Source organism: Bos grunniens, chromosome 6 (genome assembly GCF_055505025.1).
Source record: "Bos grunniens cultivar Pamir isolate PY7600 chromosome 6, Bosgru_T2T1.0, whole genome shotgun sequence".
In the NCBI taxonomy this organism is placed as follows: Eukaryota; Metazoa; Chordata; class Mammalia; order Artiodactyla; family Bovidae; genus Bos; species Bos grunniens.
In genome coordinates, this window is record NC_141170.1 from 97,962,461 (window position 1) to 97,985,482 (window position 23,022).

Sequence of the window (23,022 nt, forward strand, 5' to 3'; positions counted from 1 at the left end):
ATGCAGTTTACATTCTAATGGGAGAGACAAACACTTAAAAAGTATTTTTAAAATAATTGTGCGTATAATTGAAGTAATTAGAAATATTGGTAAGTAACAGTGAGATTAGGTTGGAGGTAAGAGTGTTCAAAACCTTGTAGACCATGGTAAAGATATAGGTTTTATTCCAGGATAAAGAAGTCATTAAAGGATTTTAGGCTGGAACGTTTCATGATGTGCTTCACATTTTTTTGAAAAGACTGCTTTGGTGGTAAGGGGAGAGAGGCAGGGCGGCAGAGGGAGACAGGAGGCTGCAGTATTCCCCTTGCAGAATGAGACTCAAGAATGTCATCATAGAGACTAGAGCACAACAATGTATTCAAGAGTCTTACTAAGACAACACAGCACATTTTTGGATGTTGCCATTTGAAGGCCAGATCTTAAACATCCCTGTGAGCATTTCGGAATTGTGTTGGTATACTGTGCAAGGAAAAGGTGTTTGTGGGGAGAAAGGCCAAGAACAAGTTAGCCTTCCTTTTCACCTCTGCCAGTATGGCTTGTCAGCTGGGAAAGTGACAGGATTAAAGGGGTACAGCCTAGTGAGTTGAACAGATTTAAACCAAGCTTCTGTGCAAAGAATTTCTAGGCTTGCACTTTCAATTCCACCTAAAATAGATGCGTTGGGATACAGATTTCAACCAAATAAACAGAGAAAGCTTGGATGAGAAGAACCATGCCCAAAGTCGAATGTGCACATTGTTTCAGGTCTAGTTGATCCCAAGGACCCTTAATTTTTCATGCTTCAACACCCATCCCTCTCACCATCTCTCTCTATTCACCTTCCTGTCCTTTTTTTCCCCTGATTCTGTGATGCTGTCTGTTTTAACCTGGTGCATCTTGGGTCACTGCTTCAGTTTCACCAGAGCCCTTTGCAAAGTACTTTGGCTTTTCCATGAAATCCCCACCTGGGCCTTCTCTTTTCCCTTTTCTTCTATTTAAATACAGACATTGCTGTTAAATTGTTTGTTAATTCAACTAGAGGCAGTAAATGAAGCCCAGGAAACAAACTACAAGCTGTCTTGTTTCAGCAAAGTCTCCTGATAGCTTTCTCAACTCTGGAAAAGTGTCAGCTTCAACCAAGTGTGCTACTACATGTACAAAAGGCTAACACCACAGCAGCTATCTGAGAATGTGACAGTGAGAAAATATACTACTTCCAGTTACTGGGAAAAATAATTATTAACCCCATAACCACCATCGACAGCATAATACACTCTAGGGGATATGGCAGTAAATGATCTGGTGTCTGCTCTCATCCCTCATGCCCTGAGAACACGGCCTCATTAATTCCAGAAGGCCCCATTAAAAGCGTGGCAATCCTCTGAAACCTTGTTTTCTCACCCATTAACCACAGTGCCCTGACCACAAGATGGTCTTTTTCATGTAGGGTTACATGACACCACTCTGACATGCCCAAGCATAGCTCGCGTAGTATAATAAGAAACTGCTGGCTTTGGCCAAACGAGACTTCACTGCCTCCAGCCTAAGTGACACCCTTTCTTGTCACTGGAAAGTTATGATCTAGTTGGGAAACAACAAAGAACTTAGATGAAATAATCACTGAACAATCCCAGGCAACATAAAAATAAGATCTCTTTGTCCGTTAACTTAGGCAATGAGACAGATGTCTCAAATAACCTTTTGTTCTTGCTAGGCTCATCACACGGTGCTAATCAAGTTGAAACATTTCAAAGACTATTTGATTCCTTTAGGTCAAGTCCCCATTTTTTTTTCCCCTTGAGAAAAGTCTAGAAAGATGTTGCTAGCAAAGCTTTCGGGACACTTGTAGACCAGACCTACATTACTCGATATACTGTTCTTCCAAAAACAACCTTGATTCACCATGGGTAAGTGGACACAAACGCAACTAGCTTAGGAAGTAAAATTTTGAAATGAGGTATGATCATTGCCAATAAATCTTTTTTGGCAACTTAATTCCTAACATAACCCTTTCACAAAGCATCTTTCACAAAGATGCTATAGACAGAAATGCAAAGGGAGGCATAGATACAGATGCATAGATATGAATTAGATACAGATATAGGTGCTTGATCAGTCTGACGCAAAGAGCCGACTCACTGGAAAAGACCCTGCTGCTGGGAAAGATTGAGGGCAGGAGGAGAAGGGGGCAACCGAGGATGAGATGGTTGGATGACATCATCGACTCAATGGACATGAGTTTGAGTAAACTCCGGGAGATAGTAAAGGACAGGGAAGCCTGGTGTGCTGCAATCCGTACGGTCACAAAGAGTCAGAGATGACTGAGCGAACAACAAAAACAGGTGCTTACCCAATGGGCAAAGCTTTCAAGATTCAAGAGGGAATAGAAGAGACATTTCCTGCCAATTCTGGGAGGGGAAATGGGCATTAAGTAAATAAACATACAGTTAAATATGTAATTAATATTATATGTGCCTTGAAGAAATTCAGGTGCTTTGAAAACATGTATTGGTGTTTGATCTAGTCTTGGGGACCTGAATTAGCTGTTAGGATTGGGTTTTGGCACCAATCAATTAACTTCTCATCATTTCCCTAAAGTATTCTGCCTCCCTGCCTGGCAATGGCTCCTTTAATTGACATACTGGCGACAGAGGCACTTCCTCTGTAGGACTTTCTCACACCATCTTCTGAACAACTGTGTGAGACTGGTCACCAGAGGAAATACAATCAGGGCCGTGGGTCTCATGCTGCACATTGTTAGTTTACCTGACTTGGAAGGATCCGCCGAGACCTCACAAGTTACCCATCATGATAAGGACACTCACCCCTACAGAGCTCTGTCCATCCCCTAAAATCTGACCCAATCTTTCTCTCCTCTGTACCACCCTAGATCCCTGCCTGTTGCCTTCTAGAACCAAGTCTGTTACCAGCTAAGCCCTGTATATTTAGCCTCTGCTGAGCATCCTGACTACTCTTTTGCTGTCTTTGAAACGTGACCCTCCCCAGGTCAAAACTTTCTCTGAAGCCTTCTCAAGTGGTGGCTTTTTTCTTATGTCTTGCTGGACTTTGCTCTTTATTGCTGATTCCTGGATGCTCCCTGATAAATACATGCCAACACACACACACACACACACACACACACACACACACACACACACACACTGAAACTCGCACCTCTCACTGTATTCCACAAGCTAATAACACTTAATATATTGATTATTCTTTGCCAGACATTGATCTGATTTAATCCTAACAACAAAGCTGTGAGTTATGTATATTGCTTTCCTTAGTTTATAGATGCATTTGAGCTGACTGGAATGATCAGTTAGTAGCCCACAGTCACACAACTAGAAAATATTAGCGCCAGGATTCAAACCCCAGCTGTTGGACTCCAGAGTCCATTCTCTTAATAACTGTCATGTTTCCTCCCTTTATTTGGTGCCATTATCTTCATCTTTCCAGCCACTGCCTCTCATTCAGTGAAGATTTTAACTCTTTGCTCATTGGGTTTTTTCCTCCCATTGCTGGTGATTGCAGTAGATACAGGAAAGATCCCTATCCAGGCCTCACGGTTCCTGGATGCTGTTCCCTCTGCCATGTACCTCCTTGAGTTCCCACTAGATCTTGTCATTACCAACAATTGCCCCATCTTCCAAATCTTTCAGATATCCCACAGTGTGATCTCTAGCTCTCATATTTCCACTGCAGAGCTCCGGGACCTCCACTGCCACATTTTCCTATCACACCTTGTCCTTACTTTCTCCTTATCTGCTTGGATCCCCTGCATTATTATTACAATTGCCCCATTGCATATACCCTCTGTTTCCTTGGCCTTTTCTTCCTCAATCTTTCTTGCTTGACCAATTTTATCCCAGTTGAATCTAGTTCTTCCCTTACAAGCCTGTGCAGTTGAACCCGAAGGAAATAAAAATGCAGTCAGGCTTACTTTAAATTTATGAAGGCAAACCTCAGCACTGTCTACATTTTACTAATCAGTTCTACCAATTCAGGATAACGATTTCATTGACTCTCCTCCCTCCACAAACCTGATGTTTCACCTTCTTAATCCTGCATAGGTGATAATTTTGCTGCTTGTTTCCTGAGCAATAAGAATCCATAAAAAGAACCATCTTCATACCATCATTTGCAAACCTCTAGCCTGCCTGCATCACGGCACACTACTCTCTCTCTATTCCTTTCTAAAGACATGGCAATCTAAGCCCACCTCCAACCACATTTTTTCTATTTCACAACATAATTAACTCTCAGTATCATTTAGAAATACAACTATGTTGCCTAAAAGTTTAAACAAAATGAAACCAAATGAACCTATATCCAGTTTATTTTTTTTCAATATTCAGCTTAGTTACTGTTTTCCTTTCAGGATCTCTCCTAGTAGTTAAAAGTAATTGTACACCTATCACCACAATTGATTGCAAGAATAAGTAATAGATGTAACATCTTCACTTTCTTATTGGATTCCCATAATGATTCTGCATTCTCAGCATATTGAGCTTCTAAATTACTAATCATGTACCTAGTCCAAAACCCCATCCATAACATACAACGTATAGAGAGCAAAAACTAAACCCTGGTGTCCAGTGTTTCTGGTGGTAAGACAAGCCAGAAGAGGAAAGCTTGAGCTGTCTGTACATGGCACCCAAGATTAAAAGATGAAAACAGCATTTAGGAATTCTTGTAAAGGGAAGTTAAGCAAACTTTTATGTGTTTACCTTTTGAATAGTTGGCTCTGATCAATAACAATTTGTTTCATTTATCCATCCATTTCTTACAGAAGGAGGCATTAGTGTAGTTCTTCTAGAATAATGGTTCATGGCTATTTAAATTAATATTAACACCAGTGTGTGATCAGACCTCCCAAGATGGCTATTGGCTTGCTCTCTGTACATCACCTGCCCGACCTTCACTTTCACCTTCACGCCACTCACTGACCTCTTCAATGTAGAGCCTAATCAGCTAATACCTACGCACTTGCCCCCACTCCCCAGTGATTGTTTTAGTCTTTAGACCAGTTATAGTTTAACAAAGGGAAGATTTCTGCCCAGAGAGAAGGCACTTAGCCTAAGGGTCTAAAAGGGCCCTTTCCCCTCTGCGGGTTTCTCTGGTAACTAATGAGTCAAATGGATGTGATTCCCCCTATAACTAGAAATACCCACTTCCCTCTGGGAGGGAATACTGCTGCTATGTCCATCCAGCCTGCCTGCCTCCTACAGTTGCTGGAATGGTGTCACTCCAGAACCCTTGTGCATCTAACACATAAGATCTCCTTTCAACTAAACTATTGATTTCTCTGTTGATGACTCTGGGCTTTTTTCACAGTGTTGAGCCTGAGCAAGTACAAAGCTTACAGGCTTATGTGGTACAGCCCAACAAATAGCTTTATAGTTCAGTATTCAAATATAATACTTGCTTTAAATACTCAGTCTTAGCTATGTCAAAGTATCGGAGAAATGGATGAGACACCTTGGTTGAAGTAACTTTGGTTACTTAGATTGGAAAACTTGGTATCAATGTTTATTATTTTTCCTTTTCACCTCTCATAACATCAACAAACTGGACCCCTGCTAGTGTAGGCTGTGCTGTCCTTAGGAAGCTTACATTAAACATAGTGTGCTTGGGGAGATATGACATATACATAAAAGCTCAGATGAATGCCTTGAGATTATTTACACTAAGTGATCAATAAGTATATTCCAAATGGAGGGATCTGGCATCAATTACTCATGTGCCATCAGTTGTCAAACTCCTTTCCCTTTATTCTTCAAAACATATTATACACAAGTTTAAATCTTATTTTAATCTTTTAATTACCCATGTCTTGACTTATCAGTCACACAAAGATGACTACAGCCATTTCCTAGCAAGCCTCTTTATCTTCCAATTCATGCTAACATTCCCTGCTAATATACATTTCCCAAATCATTGTTTTTGTTACTCCCTGCTCCCTAGATCAGGGAAACACCCTAGATCTCCTTACTTCAAAAATTATGTGGTCTTAGTTCCTTTTCTTGAGGTTTAGGACATGTCAAAATCTGGTCACATCCTTATTTCCCATGAGGTCCCCCCTCCTCAGTCTAATAAGGTCAGTATACTCATAGCATGTGAAAACCTGTGGTTTGTGAGCCTTCATAACTGTCTTTTTCCTCACCTAATCAGCATTCTTGACCACTTCTGCTTCTTAAATTTCAGCCTGTCCTTCAAGGCCCAGCCAAGACCCACTATCTCAATGTTAGGTTCCCACCCTTGCCTCGCCTCTTCTCTATGCTCCTGTGACACCGTGGCATGTACTACATAGATGAGTGCATGGCCACCAACTTACTGAAAAGCTCGTTCATCCATTTTGGCTCTTCCAATTATTAATTCTTACAGAAACTGTGTTTTATACAGATTTCACAGCACCTGTCCAGTAATGAATGCATAGCAGCAATTTATTAGACACTTAGAATGTTTATAAACTCTCTCTTTGCTGATTTATATTTCCTTATATATATATATATATCAGATCAGATCAGATCAGTCGCTCAGTCGTGTCCGACTCTTTGCGACCCCATGAATCGCAGCACGCCAGGCCTCCCTGTCCATCACCAACTCCCAGAGTTCACTCAGACTCACGTCCATCGAGTCAGTGATGCCATCCAGCCATCTCATCCTCTGTCGTCCCCTTCTCCTCCTGCCCCCAATCCCTCCCAGCATCAGAGTCTTTTCCAATGAGTCAACTCTTTGCATGAGGTGGCCAAAGTATTGGAGTTTCAGCTTTAGCATCATTCCTTCCAAAGAAATCCCAGGGCTGATCTCCTTCAGAACGGACTGGTTGGATCTCCTTGCAGTCCAAGGGACTCTCAAGAGTCTTCTCCAACACCACAGTTCAAAAGCATCAATTCTTCGGTGCTCAGCCTTCTTTACAGTCCAACTCTCACATCCATACATGACCACTGGAAAAACCATAGCCTTGACTAGACGGACCTTTGTTGGCAAAGTAATGTCTCTGCTTTTGAATATGCTATCTAGGTATTAGTATAAAAACATAGATCTTTTCTTTAATATGATTTCAGTATATTATTACACACAAATGTGCATGTAGTATAGAGCCTCTATTTAAAGGATGTTTCTGGAAATCAAAAGAATCTAACAGGTATTTGAAGTGATACTTTCTCTTCTTGTTTTTCTGTACTGAGACTCTCAGCAGTATCCTGAATTCAGCACTAAGAGCAAAAACTCAGCCATGAAATTAAAAGATGCTTACTCCTTGGAAGGAAAGTTATGACCAACCTAGATAGCATATTCAAAAGCAGAGACATTACTTTGCCAACAAAGGTCCATCTAGTCAAGGCTATGGTTTTTCCAGTGGTCATGTATGGATGTGAGAGTTGGACTGTGAAGAAAGCTGAGCGCCAAATAATTGATGCTTTTGAACTGTGGTGGTGGAGAAGACTCTTGGGAGGCCCCTTGGACTGCAAGGAGATCCAACCAGTCCATTCTGAAGGAGATCGGTCCTGGGTGTTCTTTGGAAGGAATGATGCTAAAGCTGAAACTCCAGTACTTTGGCCACCTCATGTGAATAGTTGACTCACTGGAAAAGACTCTGATGCTGGGAGGGATTGGGGGCAGGAGGAGAAGGGGATGACAGAGGATGAGATGGCTGGATGGCATCACCGAGTCTATGAACATAGAGTTTGAGTGAACTCTGGGAGTTGGTGATGGACAGGGAGGGCTGGCGTGCTGCAATTCATGGGGTCGCAAAGAGTTGGATACAACTGAGCGACTGAACTGAACTGAACTAAACTAATGAGCAAAAACTTAGGGAAGCTTATTGGCCTCTGGATAACAAAAAACATACTACACTGAGAACTTATTTACTTTGTGTCTTAGACAAAGCCAGACAAGTAAGATTTTCTCTATCATCGTGCCTAGCACAGGCCTAGGGGTGCAAGTGCTCAATAACTTCTTGCTAATTGATTGAATTTTTGATAATTCATGTCATAGAAGTTTCCATTTCTGAAATATGCTCATAATATCTTCAGGAATTAGATCTAGATGGTATTTCCCAAGGCAATCCCTCATTTTAACTTCAAGAAGTGATGTGATTAATGGGAAAGTGATATTCTAATTTCCCATTTTTAGATTTTACTATTACCTTGAGAGGTAGCAGGTCAAGAGTCTTGCTATCACACTTCCAGTAGTTTTCTTGGCATGGCAAAAAGTTTTAGAGCTAGAAACAGTTTTAGAAACTCTGTATTTTAACCCATTCATTCTTCAGGTGAGAATACAGATTCAGAGAAAACTTCAGGTGCTAAGGAAAGCCAAGGCAGGAATTAAGGTCTCTTAATCCAGCAGCTTCCTCATCTTCATATAAATAACAAAGGACAGAAAAATGCCATCACATCCTGGGACTTAGTAGAACTTAGAGATGCAGGTTTGAAAATCAGTTGCCTAAGAGATCTTAAAGTTCAACTCAAAAGCAATACAAAGTGAAATTAAAAAGTAGGTTCTTTGGTTAGCTGCAAAATCTCAAAGTTGCACCTGCTTAAACAACAGTGAATTCAAGCTAAAACTGTATTAACAGAGGAGAAGTTCACCATTCTTTGTCTTAGCACTTCCAATAATTAGCAAATGACTCTTTCAATGATGGAATGCCTCCCTCTAAAAATTAGGAACGTTCTTTGAAAGGATAACTCTCAGTGTCTTATATGGAGTCAAAATTTGCCTTCTCAGAACTCGGCAACAATAGTCCTAGCCTTGAATTCTCTAACAGTAACAACAATCCATTCTCCCTTCCTTGGGGAGGATGTTTCTAAACAACACATATGACCCTTAAGATTCCCTCTTCTGCAGTTCTTTTAAACTTTCTTCTTATGGCATGGCCTCCCTTTCTTCTGACACTAATCTTAGCATTTTGCCATTGGATTTGTTAGAATGGTTTCTGTTAAAGGCGATTAAAAAATAAATAAATAAAAACAACTCAATTTGGCTTAAAGAACAGCTAAAAACTCCAGCCTCAGGACAATTTAGGCATAGTTTGGTCAGAGCTCTGAGTCCATTCTCCATTGCCTTGCTCTTCTCTCCCTTTATCTCTGTGTTTGTGAACTTTCTCCTCAGACTGATGACTTCCCTCATAGTTGTTGGATGCCTGCCAGCAGCAATTAGTGCTGCCTGATGCCTCATTCAGCAGGAGAGGCAGGTTGCTTCCCATTAACTGCTGGGAAAAAGAAAACACTGAGATTTACATCAATTGGCCACCCCCGAGTCAATCCCTAAAATCAGGCAAACTCCAAACACTGATAAGCTTAGGCCTGGATTAATTAAACCAATTACAGTGCAAAGAGGGAGATGGAATTTTCCTGATTGACCTTCACTGAGCATAGCTTACTCTTGAAGCTGGACTGAGGTCAAGTCCACTCAAACCTTACTGCTGGTATCAACAAGGCAGGTGGAATGGACATTGAGGAAATAGCTATATCTTCTGTCTACCATGCATCTATAACTGTATATGATACTCAAGATGAGTTTGACCAAAGTCCAAGCTCAGTGAAATATTCGTAATCAGTCTTATTGCCGCTCACCTCATTTTGGTAACTGCTCCTCTGTTAATACAGTCTTAGCTTGAATTCACTGTTGTTTAAGCAGGTACAACTTTGGGATTTTGCAGTTAACCAAAGGACCTATAGTGTTTTTAATTTCACTTTGCATTGCTTTTGAGGTGAACTTTAAGATCTCTTAGGTAACTGATTTTCAATCCTGCATTTCTACTGCTAAATCTCAAAGTCGTGATTTTTTATGTGTTCTAAGACATTTTTTTAAATTGTTTCTATCAGTCAATATATAAGCTGCCTTCTTCGAGACTGATGCTGCTTCAGTTGGATTAGATTTTAAAATGTGACCAAAACAAGGCCACGGACAAAGCCTGAGAAAGAAACCTCCCTGCAAACTAACACCAAATTACTAATTACACACAGTGTTCAACCAGTTACACCTCCACCTACCTACCGGCATAGTTCTACACCAGTCCACAAAGACATCCTGAGTAATTTCATCAAAATCCTAACTTAGATACAAATAGTGCAAACTCCCAACCTCCTGAAATCTCTCAGGGACCTCACCTATGGAAAACTAAATAAAACTAATTTGGCAGAAATGTTTTTATTACTTTCAGACTGAATCCTACAGGTAGTTACATTAGTTTCCAAATATTCACAATTACTTGTTAGAGTAATCAAGTCTAGAATGCTAAATATTAAATATTGACACTGCCGATCTAAAAGTTTCTAGAATCTTCCATCTTACCCTTGGAGAGAACTGGTATGACATTCACTCAGATCACATCTCCTGGCACCATTCTTTTCCTCCATGATTTCTGCAGATTGCTGCCAATCACTCTGTGATTACATCTGTAAGCCCTTTCAACACCTTGGGATGTAATTTATCTGTGGCTACAAACTAGAATTAATTTAAAATGTCTGGGTAGCTTTAGATAATCTATTTTTTTCTGGGACTGCAATTCACATTTAATGGTGTTTTTCTCTTCATCCTAGTTTGATGATAACTTTTCCATAATGATAAGGATAGATGCAAAAATAGGAGTGGAATGATTCTGCCTCCTGTCTGTATTTACAAGCATCTCGCCATCTTTTCTAAGCAGTGGGGAGATCTATTATATATTCATAATTATGATTCCTAGTCTTTACATAAGTACTCTTCATTGGGAACACTCTTCTTGTCCTCAACTTTCTTGTTATCTTATTCATCCATCAGACTTTAGAGATAATCTCCCTGAGAAGACTTCATTGATCCTCCAAATCTAAAGTAAGCACCTCTCCTACATCCTGCATTTCTTCATGTTACCCTTCTGTGAAATTTAGCACAGTATACTGTAACTCCCTGTTATCATATCAGCATTCCCCATTTAATTGTAAGATGTTAGAAAGTAAGACCTTTACCTTATTATTTTTTTCCTACAGAGGTTTTTATAGTGCTTAGCATCTAAGAGTTACATAATATTCAGATCAGTTCAGTTCAGTCACTCAGTCGTGTCCAACTCTTTGCGACCTCATGAATCGCAGCACACCAGGCCTCCCTGTCCATCACCAACTCCCGGAGTTCACTCAAACTCATGTCCATCGAGTTGGTGATGCCATCCAGCCATCTCATCCTCCATTGTCCCCTCTTCCTCCTGCCCCCCAATCCCTCCCAGCATCAGAGTCTTTTCCAGTGAGTCAACTCTTCACATGAGGTGGCCAAAGTACTGGAGTTTCAGCTTTAGCATCATTCCTTCCAAAGAACACCCAGGACCGATCTCCTTCAGAATGGACTGGTTGGATCTCCTTGCAGTCCAAGGGACTCTCAAGAGTCTTCTCCAACACCACAGTTCAAAAGCATCAATTCTTTGGCGCTCAGCCTTCTTCACAGTCCAACTCTCACATCCATACATGACCACTGGAAAAACCATAGCCTTGACTAGACGGACCTTTGTTGGCAAAGTAATGTCTCTGCTTTTGAATATGCTATCTAGGTTGGTCCTAACTTTCCTTCCAAGGAGTAAGCGTCTTTTAATTTCATGGCTGCAGTCACCATCTGCAGTGATTTTGGAGCCCCAAAAAATAAAGTCTGATACTGTTTCCACTGTTTCCCCATCTATTTCCCATGAAGTGATGGGACCAGATGCCATGATCTTCGTTTTCTGAAATATTAACAATTATTAATTTAAAATGTAAAGGTCCCTTCTGTTAATTTTAGTATTTTCCAATTCTTATTTTTTCCCCAAGATTTATTTTATGATCACATTGCCATGAAAAAGTTTCCTTGATGATCAGAACTAAATCTAGAGTAACAAGTTTTTCAGAGCTTTGACCAATAAAACAGTACTTGTTGGGCCTCTTTTTATCAAAAAAGTGGTTTTTTTTTATGGAAAGAGAAAGGAAAAAATCTAGTATCCATACCTCTTCAATCAGAAAGCCATGACTTATTATAAATTCCTTTTTGAGGCATGTAAAGTATATCCTTACAAATGGGAACAAATGAAAACAAAAGTAAGGTAACCATTTTTGAAAAGACTAATATGAAACAAATCCTGGTTTAGAATTTTTTTAAACACTTTTCAGACATTAAGACAAATTTAGTATTTCAAAATCTTGAAAACTACATTCTTTTAAACCAAATGTTCTTAGTAAATTTTACATAGCCTTTAGTTTTCCTCTTGTATCAAGGGTATTTCTTACTGATACACTATTCTTACAACAATACACGTTCTTAACTTATCCAATTTGTCACCTGTTTGCTAGTTTATAAAATTTTAAAGCTAATGGTATAACAAACCCAAATAATGATATTTCATATTTATAAGTGCATCCTGGGATGAATAAATAATGAAAACCCAGTCAATTTCTATTAAAAGTGTAGGATCTGAATGTTTAAGAAGTTATCTACCAACAGGGAAGTAGAACAGTATTGACTTCATCTGATTTTATTAAAATTTAAGTAGATTTCAGTGAAGTGAAGTGAAAGTCATTCAGGCGTGTCTGACTCTTTGCAACCCATGGACTATACAGTCCGTGGAATTCTCCAGGACAGAATGCTGGAGTGGGTAGCCTTTCCCTTCTCTAAGGGATCTTCCCAACCTAGGAATCGAACCCAGGTCTCCAATATTGCAGGCGGAATATCCTGTTTGGTCACTTTTTTTCTTTTAAATCTATTCAGCACTGGCATGCAGTAGTTGTCTTGATTTATTGCCACAGATCACTTACTCCAGTATCTTTCAAGCCATCATTGGCTATATCTACATGCAGGCTGACAACTTGCCTGACTATATTTTTCAACTGTACTCATCAGTCAAAGGCCATTTACAAGCAACTACAATTAACTGAGCCTCAGAAGTATGTTTCTGTGATTGGGGTTGAGAGAGAAAAACTGTTGCTGATTAGCACAATTGAAAGTTATGGTACAAACTATTCTGCAGCAATTCTTTTTTTTTTTATTTTAATTGGAGGCTAATTACTTTACAATATTGTAGTGGTTTTTGCCATACATTTACATGAGTCAGCCATGGGTGTACATGTGTTCCCCATCCTGAACCCCCCTCCCACCTCCTTCCCCATCCCATCCCTCAGGGTCATCCCAGTGCACCAGCCCTGAGCACCCTGTCTCATGCATCAAACCTGGACTGGTGATCTGTTTCACATATGATAATATATATGTTTCAATGCTACTCTCAAATCATCCCACCCTCGCCTTCTCCCACAAAGTCCAAAAGTCTGTTCTTAAATCTGTGTCTCTTTTGCTGTCTCACATATAGGGTCATCATTACCATCTTTCTAAATTCCATATATATGCATTAATATACTGTATTTGGTGTTTTTCTTTCCGACTTACTTCACTCTGTATAATAGGCTTCAGTTTCATCCACCTCATTAGAACTGATTCCAATGCATTCTTTTTAATAGCTGAGTAATATTCCATCATGTAGTACTACAGCTTTCTTATCCATTCATCTGCCGATGGACATGTAGGTTGTAAACAGCAGCTCAGCAATCCTTTAGCCAAGTGTAATGACAGATCCCAAGAGAGAAGATAAGTCATCTTTAATTTTTTAAGTATTATTAATATATTTACAACCCATTTTGTGCCTAGTGCTAATATAGCCATGAATTATCTGGACAACCTGGGGCAAATCAACTTCTCAATTTTTCCATTAGGCTCTTCCAAAATTGCAGTCTACAAAGTTTGTATTAGAGAGCACATAAGTTATTTTTTATTATATAAAGCAAGCTCTTAGGAACCTTGTACGTAACCACATTAAAGATTTACATCCTTTACATCCAATATAGATTTTAATCCTTTGCATTGTGTCTATTACATCCATGATTCTTAAATTTTTTCACAAAGGATCTTTGTTTATTACTTTCATCATTTTTCATCACCTTGTAGCTTTGATCCTATTTGTAACTTTCCTTTAGCCTAAAATCTCAATTGATCTTTGAAGAAAACCAATAAAAATTTTATACATGGGTACAACCTAATATAAGCTCAATTTTACTTTATTTAAAACAACATTTGCCTCAACAATTTATTCATAATTATAGAATCTGAAGATGAAATGTAAGTCTTCCCTGTAGGACAAGAGGTTCTAATTAAATGAAGAAAATATTGAGAGTTTTCTATACCTCTTTTACTTAGGTCAAATTATTAGTAGTTTTCAAAAAACAGTTTTCTTATTTTTGGAAGTTATGAATTAAAAAAATTAGTGCTCCTTATTCTAACTTGACCCTAGATATCTTCCTGAATACATAACTCTACTCACTATTTGCATTATAGCTGAGCAGGTAATAGGCTCCAATTTTGTTGTAATTTAACCTATATTCTCTGTTATAAGGCCTTCATTAAAGTGAAAGAGGAGAGTGAAAAAGTTGGCTTAAAGCCCAACATTCAGAAAACGAAGATCATGGCATCTGGTCCCATCACTTCATGGCAAATAAATGGGGAAACAGTGGAAACAGTGTCAGACGTTATTTTTGGGGGCTCCAAAATCACTGCAGATGGTGACTGCAGCCATGAAATTAAAAGACGCTTATTCCTTGGAAGGAAAGTTATGACCAACCTAGATAGCATATTCAAAAGCAGAGACATTACTTTGCTAACAAAGGTCCATCTAGTCAAAGCTATGGTTTTTCCAGTGGTCATGTATGGATGTGAGAATTGGACTGTGAAGAAAGCTGAGTGCCAAATAATTGATGCTTTTGAACTGTGGTGTTGGAGAAGACTCTTGAGAGTCCTTTGGACTGCAAGGAGATCCAACCAGTCCATTCTAAAGGAGATCAGTCCTGGGTGTTCATTGGTAGGAATGATGCTGAAGCTGAAACTCCAGTACTTTGGCCACCTCATGCGAAGAGTTGACTCATTGGAAAAGACTCTGATGCTGGGAGGGATTGGGGCAGGAGGAGAAGGGGACGACAGAGGATGAGACGGCTGGATGGCATCACTGAGTCGATGGACATGAGTTTGGGTGAACTCCAGGAGTTGGTGATGGACAGGGAGGCCTGGCGTGCTGCAATTCATGGGGTCTCAAAGAGTCGGACACGACTGAGCAACTGAACTTAACTGAAACTATTTTGTTTCTTTTTCTGAAATTCAGAATTTATTTCCTTGTATGTCTGATTTTTTTTTTTTGCTACATTCTAGACTTTGTATTTGAAAAATTATTCTGAAAATATTTTGAAGACTACAATAATGATGGGCTTCTCAGGTGGCACTAGTGGTAAAGAATCTACCTGCCAATTCAGGAGCTGCAGGAGACTTGAGTTTGATCTCTGGGTAGGAAAGATCCCCTAGAGGAGGAAATTATAACCCACTCCAATGTTCTTGCCTGGGAAATCTCATAGATAGAGGAGCCTGGCAGTCTGCAGTCCATGGGGCTGCAAAGAGTCACACACAACTGTAGCAACTTGGTGTGCACACACAATAATGGTACTTTCCTCCAAGGAGGGCTTGTGTTTGCTTGGCAGGGGTACTGCCATTTCAAGTCCAAAGATTATATAAAACTCATGACCTGGCCTGTGACTTACTATGGGGTGTGTTATTTCAATGAGTCTCACCCTGAGGTGTTCCACTTTGGCACTTCATTCACTGTGGAGACAGACTCTTGTTTGATGCTGAATTTTACCAGAGAACTGAGCTTTCTTTCTTGAGCATCTTATAACAAAGGTTTCATTTTCTGGAAAAATTCAAATGCAGTTGGGTAAAGAAGCTTCTTTTAACTATCTTCTGCACTAAATAAATAGTACAACTCCAAATTAGAAACATAGGGTTTGTATGTTATTTGAACTTGAGTAGGTGCCTTTAGTGTATATCTGTACAAATTATGGAGATTTCCTGATACCTCAGTTGGTAAAGAATCTGCCTGAAATGCAGGAGACCCCATTCAATCCCTGGGTTAGAAAGATCCCCTGGAGAAGGGAAAGGCTACCCACTCCAGTATTCTGGCCTGGAGAATTCCATGGACTGTATAGTACAAACTATAAATCGATTTTTAATTTTGTACAAGACAATTGACTAATAGCCTAGGCAGTTCAGGCTGCTATAACAGGTTGTCTATGTACCATAGACAGTTCTGGAGACTGGAGATCTAAGATCAAGTTGTCAATATGGTTAAGTTCTGGTGAGAACTCTCTTTTAGACTGCAGACTTCTCCTTATATCTTCACATGACCAAAAGAGAACTAGAAAGTTCTCTGGGGTCTCTTTTTTAAGGCACTAATCCCATTCATGAGGGTGGAACCCTCATGACCTAATTACCCGCAAAGCCCTGCCTTGCCTTCTAATACTATCATATTGGGGGTTAGGATTTTAACATATGAATTTGGAAGGAGCAAGCTCCAGGATTTGGTGATGGACAGGGAAGCCTGGATGCTGCAGTCCTTGGGAATCACAAAAAGTCGGACACAACTGAGTGATTGAACTCTACTGTAGGAACACCAGATTTGTCAACAATTGGTATTGGAAAATTATATTCATAGGCTAAATAAATAAATGAAATAAAAAAAAAAAACCATCAGTCCATAACGATTAGAATAGTGGTCCTGTTTTAAGAGTCTTGAGTGCCATGAGATTTAAGCTCCAAGCTGTTCTAAATCCTAGCTGTTTAAAATAATTTTAAAAAATTGTTTGTTTAGAAATGCATACATTGCAATAGATTTTAAAAAGACTATCCAAGGTAATTCTGTTTTCTTAGTTTATAAAGGTGAAAATTTAATGTCCTGTCAAAAAACATTAATTTGGCCTTTAAAGTAAATTATAATAGCATGAATAAGACTGACATCACCTCCTGTGTGTGCGGTGTGTTCAGTCACTCAGTCATGTCCAACTCTTTGCAACTTCACGGACTGTAACCCGCCAGGCTCCATTGTATCATCTGTGTTTTCCATTGTCTAGCAATAAACACTGCAAGCCAGACTGATCAGTGCATTGACCTCAGATGCAAAGACTTATATCTTTGCAGGTCAAGTTACCTTTAAGAGTCAAGTTGGAAAATATTAATTTTCATTCATAATCTCAGAGTAGAAGTTCCAATTTCCAAAGAAATTCCAATCAGTAATGAATGTCAAGCCAACAAACTGTAAATACACAATGATAGGTCATATGGACTTTTCATCCTAAAAATTATTTGGTTCCATAGCGTTTGTTTCATTCTCTGAGGAGGAAAACATAGTTATAGAACATTCTAGCAAAAACCCAGATCTACAGTTTAGTCACTCTTTCTAAACAATAGTATAAAATTCCTTCACTCTATGGCCCAAGCTGAGAAAAATCTTGGAAAAAATTTCAGAAAAATAAAAACCTTTCTACTAGAACCTAGTCAGTACATTTTCTGTGATAAGCAATAATTAAACAGCTTAATGAGATAAAATTATACCATGATATTAACTCATTTAAAGTTCAGTGGTTTTTAGTTTACTGAGTTTTCAACTATCACTGCAATCTAAATTTAGGACATTTTCATTACCTCAAAAAGAAATCTATACCCATTAGCATTTACCTCTAATTTACCCTCAGCAAACCTCCTCACTGCCAGCCCCAGACAACCAATAATCTGCTTTCTGTCTTCACAGAATTGCCTAGTCTAGACATTTCATATAAAAGGGGCCAGGCTCTATATGGTTTTTTAAGACTGGCTTTCTTTACATAGCATACTGTTTTTTGGTTCATTCATATAGTAGCAGTTACCAGTACTCCATTCCTTTGATTTCCCTAATATTATTCTATTAAATAGATATGCCACATTTTGTTTATTCATTCAGCGGTTGTTGGAAATTTGGGTTGTGTCCTCTTTTTGGCTATTATGCATAAGGATGCTGTGAACATCTGCACACAAGTTTTGATGTAGACATGTTTTTGTTTGTGTAGATACTTGAGTGGATTTGTAGGTCATCTAGTAATGCTATATCTAACATTTTGAGGAACTGCCACACTATTTTCCAGTGTAGCTGCACCAATTAACATTCCCACCAGCAGTGTTTGAGGGTTTCAATTTCTTTACATCCTCACCAGTTTTTTTAATTGTCAGTTATTTTTCTTTTTACTATAACTATCATAGTGAGTTGTGAAGTGGTATCTCGTTGTGGCTTTGATTTGCATTCCTGTGGTGATTAATAATGTTGAACATCTTTAATGTGCTTATTAAATGTTCCTGTATCTTCTTGGAGAAATTTATTTATAAGTCCTCTGCCCATTTTTAATTGGGTTATTTACTTTTTTTTTAATGAGCTTCATATATTCTGGATACAGACCTCATCAAAAGTGGGATTGCAAATATTTTCTCTCTTTAATTTTTTGATGATGTCATTTGAAGCACAAAAATCTAAAAATTTTGATTCCATTCCTTTTTTTGCTTGTGGTTTTCATCTCATAGCTAAAAAAATCACTATATAATCCAAAGTCACAAAGATTTACTTGTGTTTTCTTCTACAAATTTTATAGTTTTAGCTCTTACCTTTAGGTCTTTGATCTATTTTGAGTTAAATGTTGTGTCTAATGTGAATTAAGCATCCAGATGCAAAATTTTGCATATTGATATCCAGTTGTCCCACCGCTACTGATGGAAAAGAATTCTCTTTCCTCATTTTTGTCAGAATCAACTGACAATTTGATGAATTAGTAGCCCAATTGATGTAAACAGTAGTCTCTTGAGTTTACATATGGGTTTCAGAATCAACTGGTGGACTCCATTTAGAGTAACATTTACACGTTAGCTCATATACATTCAATTTCACTGCCATGTTTTTTTTCTTTTTTTTTTAAATTTTATTTTACTTTTAAACTTTACAATATTGTATTGGTTTTGCCAAATATCAAAATGAATCCGCCACAGGTATACATGTGTTCCCCATCCTGAACCCTCCTCCTTCCTCCCTCCCCATACCATCCCTCTGGGTCGTCCCAGTGCACCAGCCCCAAGCATCCAGTATCGTGCATTGAACCTGGACTCGTGACTCATTTCATATATGATATTATACGTATTTCAATGCCATTCTCCCAAATCTCCCCACCCTCTCCCTCTCTCACAGAGTCCAAAAGACTGTTCTATACATCAGTGTCTCTTTTGCTGTCTTGTATACAGGGTTATTGTTACCATCTTTCTAAATTCCATATATATGCGTTAGTATACTGTATTGGTGTTTTTCTTTCTGGCTTACTTCACTCTGTATAATAGGCTTCAGTTTCATCCACCTCATTAGAACTGATTCAAATGTATTCTTTTTAATGGCTGAGTAATACTCCATTGTGTATATGTACCACTGCTTTCTTATCCATTCTTCTGGTGATGGACATCTAGGTTGCTTCCATGTCCTAGCTATTATAAACAGTGCTACAATGAACATTGGGGTACACGTGTCTCTTTCCCTTCTGGTTTCCTCAGTGTGTATGCCCAGCAGTGGGATTGCTGGATCATAAGGCAGTTCTATTTCCAGTTTTTTAAGGAATCTCCACACTGTTCTCCATAGTGGCTGTACTAGTTTGCATTCCCACCAACAGTGTAAGAGGGTTCCCTTTTCTCCACACCCTCTCCAGCATTTATTGCTTGTAGACTTTTGGATCGCAGCCATTCTGACTGGCGTGAAATGGTACCTCATAGTGGGTTTGATTTGCATTTCTCTGATAATGAGTGATGTTGAGCATCTTTTCATGTGTTTGTTAGCCATCTGTATGTCTTCTTTGGAGAAATGTCTATTTAGTTCTTTGGCCCATTTTTTGATTGGGTCATTTATTTTTCTGGAATTGAGCTGTAGGAGTTGCTTGTATATTTTTGAGATTAGTTGTTTGTCAGTTGCTTCATTTGCTATTATTTTCTCCCATTCTGAAGGCTGTCTTTTCACCTTGCTTATAGTTTCCTTTGTTGTGCAGAAGCTTTTAAGTTTAATTAGGTCCCATTTGTTTATTTTTGCTTTTATTTCCAATATTCTGGGAGGTGGGTCATAGAGGATCCTGCTGTGATGTATGTCGGAGAGTGTTTTGCCTATGTTCTCCTCTAGGAGTTTTATAGTTTCTGGTCTTACGTTTAGATCTTTAATCCATTTTGAGTTTATTTTTGTGTATGGTGTTAGAAAGTGCTCTAGTTTCATTCTTTTACAAGTGGTTGACCAGTTTTCCCAGCACCACTTGTTAAAGAGATTGTCTTTAATCCATTGTATATTCTTGCTTCCTTTTCTAATTAAATGTTTCACTTATTCAACATCAACCTCTCCATTGGCCCCTTCTTATTTTCCTAACTTCCATAACTAATCATGCTTAGTTATTCCCATTCTTTAAAAAGTCAATTCTTGATATTGTCCCACCCTTCACAGTCCAAATTCCTTAAAGAGTAGTCTGTATTTAAAAATTTAAAAAAAGACTAGTCTCTATTTTTACTTTTAAGTCTCTCTTAAAGCTATATGTAAAAAAAGTTATCAATGACATTCTAATTGCCAAGCAGAAGAGTACATTTTCAGTCTTTATTGCAGCATTTTATGGCAACTACCCTCATATTTTTCACTCCTTTCTCATCTGTTGTTTTTTATGATACTACCAAAATCTCCTCTTATCTATTTCTGTTTCCTCTTGTCTATGTCTGTTTTGCTCAACTCTTGCTTCTACTCCTTACATGTTGCTTTTACCCAGGACTGTTTCCTCAGCTTTCACACTTTATAGATTTTCACCAGTCTCTAAAATTAAACTACAATCATATACTCCCATTTACAGGTTTTACTTATTTTCACATGGTTATTCAGTATGTATCTCAAAAATAAAAAATTGAACTCAATATCTTTGTCAAAACTTGTTTCTCATTCTTCCTTCCATATATCAATAAATAAGCTACCTAATTTAACAAGCAAGTTTTGAAGTCATTTTTAACTCTTCCCCCCACCCTTTCTCACATGTAAATGGTGAATTTGTCTTGTCGATTTCATCTCTAATTTGTCTCCCATTCTTACAGTCCTTTTTATTCTCTGACTCAGCTCAGTTCTTTTCTTTGGACTTCAATGAAAACTTTCATATTGTCTTTCATGGTTCCAACAATTTTGCTGTAAAATGTAGGACTTATCACATCAGTCCTATTCTTAAAAATCCTTCACTGACTTCCCATTACCTGGAGCATAACTGAATCTACTTAGTTTGGTGTTAATGATGCTGCAAAACTCAGTTCCAGCTTACTTTTTCAGTCTTATGCCCAACGACACAACTTCTCCTTCCACAATCCCTACCTTCTCTCTGTTGCCTCACTTCTCAAATATACCACCAAATACACACACTGCTGTTTTAGCCATGAAGGACTTGCTCATTATAAACCTTGCACATTGCTCATACATTTATATGAAAGGGAAGCAGGAGAGGGAAGAGAACAAAGCAAGAGTATAATCTCAAACAAAGACCTATAGAGCATAGCTTCAGCCAGATCCTGCAGAGGAACTCTAAAGTTACACTTCACAGATGTCTAGGGCAAGTAAACTAAGCTGTCATACTCCTGTATCTGTCAGCCACTAGTCACAGGCTATACAGAAGGAGAGTAAATTCCCAGACACTTGTAGATTTCTGCATGTGTGGACAAGAACCTCAGTAGAAAAAGCATAGTTCCCAAAGAAGAGGCATATTTCAAACTTGCCAGATTTTAGTCAAAATAGCTTTTGTACTTGCTTTCTTTTGGTTCTTATTTTTCCCTTTAATTTTGGCCTGTCTTATCAACTCTTCTATGAATACAGAAATAATTTTAAAATTTAATCTGCTTTTTAGTTGTCTACAATGAGAGGCTTGGTTCTAAGAAAATAATACATTTTTGTTTTGGTAATTTTAAGTCATATATTTATTCTCAATTTTTGTTATCTTTTATTTGAACTGTTTCTTTAGATGTTATATATTGTTGGATAATTTTCTAATTCATTTTAAAGATCTGTTTTGTCAGTGAATTTAACACATTTACATTTATCACAACTGTTGGTGGCACTCATTTCTATCTTCATATTTTATTGACTTTTTCTATTATACATTTTTTATACTTTAATTCTTCTTCCATACTTTCCATTGGACTTATCGACGTTCTTCTCACTGTATAAAAGTTAATATTGAATTTAATTTCCTCATTTGGTTACCAGGGAAATGATATATGTCTGCATTAATTAATTTTTTTTTTTTTTTTTACTTTCTACCCATTTGTTACGCTTATCAATACCCTGATCATCTAAACTCTCCATGACATACTTTCAGTTCCACCACCACATTTGTATTTTCTACATTTTTAACTCTTAGATTTATGGATCTTTTATGGATTTTAGGTTTGTTTTAACAGCAAGAAAACTTACTAAGTGATTTCCTCACCTCTACATTCTATATATTTTTTAGATCTTCCTAGGTTTATTTGACAACTTTTTGGTATACTTCTGAAAGAGTTTTCAAAAGAGCCATTTGCTTGATGAATCTTCTGAGCTCATTTGTCTAAAAATATTTAAGTATGTTTCCTTTACATTTAAATTACTATTATTGAATATAGTAGTCTAGATTTCAAGTTCTTTTATTCTGATTCTTTAACAACGTTGCTCTTCTTATTCATAAAACAAATGTTACATGTATTTTGCATATAAGATTAACATTGAGAAGTATGTTACAGTCCATTTCTTGTTTCTTTTTAAATAATCTGCTCTTTCTATTGGAAACTTTAAGAAAGGTCTTCGATGTTTTAAAATTCACTCTAGTATGTTTGTATTTTTTTAATTGTCCTAAGGCTTTAGTACTATGAAACTTGTTGATGCTTATCTCTCTTTAATTCTTAGAAATTCTAGTTCACCATTTCTTTAAACACTTCCTCCCTGCCACTTTTTGTCCAATTGGTTTTCTGGAAAAAACCTTTAAGGTGGTAGTTAACATGTGCATACTTGTCCTTCACATCCCTAATTTGTTTTTCTATTATTTTTCTTTCCTGATAAATTTTTTTGAATTCCTCAATTTAATCTTTAAAGTCACTAATTTGTTATCCAGTGTTACTCATTCTCATATTTTAATCCTTATGTTG

General features: G+C 37.9%; 1 long non-coding RNA gene across 5 annotated transcripts in view; it reads left to right on the top strand.

The window, feature by feature from the left end:
* The window catches only part of LOC147371065 (uncharacterized), a 166,496-nt gene that overhangs the window by 136,584 nt on the left and 6,890 nt on the right, over positions 1-23,022 (top strand). The gene's annotated exons all lie outside the window — the stretch shown is intronic.